The sequence below is a fragment of the Bombina bombina genome, chromosome 6 (genome assembly GCF_027579735.1).
Source record: "Bombina bombina isolate aBomBom1 chromosome 6, aBomBom1.pri, whole genome shotgun sequence".
NCBI lineage: Eukaryota > Metazoa > Chordata > Amphibia > Anura > Bombinatoridae > Bombina > Bombina bombina.
Window position 1 is genome coordinate 895,155,598 of NC_069504.1, and position 4,074 is coordinate 895,159,671.

Genomic DNA, 4,074 nt, shown 5'->3' on the forward strand with positions numbered 1-4,074 from the left:
ACCATGCACCACATATTAATTTTTGGTATCAGTGTGCAATAATACCACTGACCACATCACACTATTTCTGGCATACGCATGTATTGCCCTTTTGCTTTCTTTGCAGTGTCTTACATCAGTTGCACTAGTGACATCATTATTTAACATCATATTGATATAAAATGTGTGTCAAGAAAGTACTTGGCAATACATTGGATTCCAGTGTTGAGACACTTCAAAGTGCAGCTTCATCCAATAACATTCATACATTTGTATATTTTCTGTATTTGGCTCATCTAAAGGACATTTCAGAGTGTATTTTTTATAAATGTATGTCCCTGTCCTGAATAAACTAGTGTTTTTGTGTGTCAAGCTTGTCTCTCTCCACCGATTATTTTTTTTTTAAATCAGCCAATGAGCATTAGTAGGAACTACACAACTGATTTATTAGTTTCAACAATTTCTAATTTTCGTTGCTTCATGATCTCGTCTTATTACCCTGTACATCTGTGAAAGGAACATCTATATTAACTCAAATAACTATAAGGTTAGGCCACAACAAATTTTTTCTAAATCTGGGGCACCCACATTTTTCAGTCAAATGTTCCTTGCAGAAAGTTAAAAAAAGGTTAAAAAAAATATACATCTTTAATCAAACTCAGATCAATGTTCCTAACAAAGAATAAATGTTGATATGAAGGCCCATATTTATTAACCCCTTAATGACCACAGCACTTTTCCATTTTCTGTCCAAGGCTATTTTTACATTTCTGCGGTGTTTGTGTTTAGCTGTAATTTTAATCTTACTCATTTACTGTACCCACACATATTATATACCTTTTTTCTCGCCATTAAATGGACTTTCTAAAGATACCATTATTTTCATCATATCTTATAATTTACTATAAAAAAAAATATAACATATGAGGAAAAAATGGAAAAAACACACTTTTTCTAAATTTGACCCCCAAAATCTGTTACACATCTACAACCACCAAAAAACACCCATGCTAAATAGTTTCCAAATTTTTTCCTGAGTTTAGAAATACCCAATGTTTACATGTTCTTTGCTTTTTTTGCAAGTTATAGGGCCATAAATACAAGTAGCCCTTTGCTATTTCCAAACCACTTTTTTTCAAACTTAGCGCTAGTTACATTGGAACACTGATATCTTCCAGGAATCCCTGAATATGCCTTGACATGTGTATATTTTTTTTTTGAAGACATCCCAAAGTATTGATCTAGGCCCATTTTGGTATATTTCATGCGACCAATTCACCACCAAATGCGATCAAATTAAAAAAATTGTTCACTTTTTCACACATTTTGTTACAAACTTTAGGTTTTTCACTGAATTTATTTACAAACAGCTTGTGCAATTATGGCACAAATGGTTGTAAATGCTTCTATGGGATCCCCCTTTTTCATAAATAGCAGACATATTTTAGGTTTCTCACTGAAATCATTTACAAACAGCTTGTGCAATTATGGCACAAATGGTTGTAAATGCTTCTCTGGGATCCCCTTTCTTCAGAAATAGCAGATTTATATGGCTTTGGCGTTGCTTTTTGTTAATTAGAAGGCTTCTAAATGCCACTGCGCACCACACGTGTATTATGTCCAGCAGTGCAGGGGTTAATTAGGGAGCTTGTAGGGAGCTAGTAGGGTTAATTTTAGCTTTAGTGTAGTGTAGAAGACAACCCAAAGTATTGATCTAGGCCCATTTTGGTATATTGCAAGCCACCATTTCACCGCCAAATGCGATCAAATAAAAAAAATTGTTCGCTTTTTCACAAACTTTTTCACAAAGTTTAGGTTTCTCACTAAAATTATTTACGTTGATTGGAGTAGCCATGTTAGTCCAGAGATTTAGAAATCAAAATAACAAGAGTATTGCATTGAGCAATGATACTTTTTTTTATTGAACTAACTATACATTTATAAGTTGACAAGCTTTTCATAAGAGTTCCTTACTTTATCAAGTCTGAAGCAATACTGACCAATTCAATGGAATTTACAGATTGTATCTTAGAACACAGAATAGCTAAGAAGACAGTGCAGGGAGAGGAGGAGGTGTCGTAAAAATCATGAGGGGGGCTTAGGTAACAGGCAGACAATGTCCAGTGTAGGAGAACAGACAGGGGAAATATATAGCTATACATAGAGCATATACTGACATAAAGTTATATATCAACATTGAATCAATATCTATAAAGATGTGAAATTGTATATACAGGGGGAATATAAAAGTTAAAAAAAGACAAAAGTGTGGACATAGGCTTACCTGTGTACCTATGTATAAAGAATGTGGAATATACAATGTAATTGACTAAATGAAAGTACATTACAAAAAATGTTGATAATGTGTTAAGAATCCAGAGTCCACATTTAGTCCAGAATTAAACAGGTTGAAGTGCATTATCATTTTCATTTCAAAGGTTTTTCTTTCCATGGTGTTTTTGAAGTTGCCTCTGAGAATTTTGATTTTGAGGTTTTGGATGGAGTGGTCAGGTTGAGTGAAATGGTGACCAACAGGGGTGCAGTATTTTGTTTCACAGTGGTTTTTGATTGAGTGTCTGTGTAAGTTCATTCGAAGGTGCAGTTTTTGGCTTGTTTCTCCAATATAGCATCCCATTTCACATGCAGTGCAATGTATAATGTATACCACATTTGCAGATTTACATGAATATGCCCCTTTAATGTTATAAGATTTATTATTGTGATTTGCTGTGCTGCTTTCACAAACGTGTTGACACAGTTTGCAGAGTGCTTTATAGCAGCACTTGGTTCCATTCTGAGTGTTCTTTTTCTCAAGGGGTAGCTTCCTATGTACCAGTTTCTGCTTTAGGTTAGGTGGTTGTCTGTATGCCAGGATTGGGGGTTTTGATAAGATTTTTTTGAGTGTGGGATCCTCTAAGAGTAGTGGCTGTAAGTCTTTTATGATTTGCCATTGCTCAACAGAAGTGCCTTGGTCACATGATGTAGCAGCCATCTTGCATTTTGCAAAAATCTTTTAACATCTTCTTCTCTTCTGATGAAGAGTTCTGCCCGGCTGGGTGAATACAAGGTAGGGAGATCTTCAGGGGGGTAGTGTTAGGTTTATTTAAGGGGGGTTTGGGTGGGTTTAGAATAGGGGTATGTGGGTGGTGGGTTGTAATGTTGGGGGGTGGTATTGTGTTTATCTTTACAGGCAAAAGAGCAGTTTTCTTTGGGGCATGCCCCGCAAAAGGCCCTTTTAAGGGCTGGTAAGGTAAAAGAGCTTTGAACTTTTTTAATTTAGAATAGGGCAGGGAAATTTTTTTATTTGGGGGGGGCTTTATTATTTTATTAGGGGGCTTAGAATAGACGTAATTAGCTTAAAAATCTTGTAATTTTTTTTATTTTTTGTAATTTAGTGTCTGTTTTTTTTTGTAATTTAGTTTAGTTTATTGTATTTTAGTTTAGAAATTTGTAGTTTATTTAATTTATTGATAGTGTAGGTGTATTTGTAACTTAGGTTAGGATTTATTTTACAGGTAAATTGGTAATTATTTTAACTAGGTAGCTATTAAATAGTAAATAACTATTTAATAGCTATTGTACCTAGTTAAAATAAATACAAAGTTGCCTGTAAAATAAATATAAACCCTAAAATCGCTATAATGTAATTATTAATTACATTGTAGCTATCTTACGGCTAGATTTGGAGTTCGGCGGTAGATGGGCTGTTAACGCCACGCGTGTTTTATGTCTAACGCACGTCAATGTTTGACTCCGGTATTTAGAGTTAAGATAAGACCATCTAACGATGCTCCTAACGCGTGTATGTCACACGCGTAATCCTGCCCGCGTTAGACAGTCTCCCATAGAGATCAATGGGAAAGCAAAAAAATTGCCTTTTTTAATCTAACACTCGATCTCGCGAGAATACGCACAGCTCGGTCATATGACGCATACCACATCATGCACAACAATAACACGCCGCAAATGTCACAACAACAATCACTCAACAAAGCACACAAGCATTACACATTCACAAGCGGGGGAAGTTTTAATACTATTTATACGGGGAATACGCATATACTTTAAGATGCGGAAAATCGCACAATAACAACA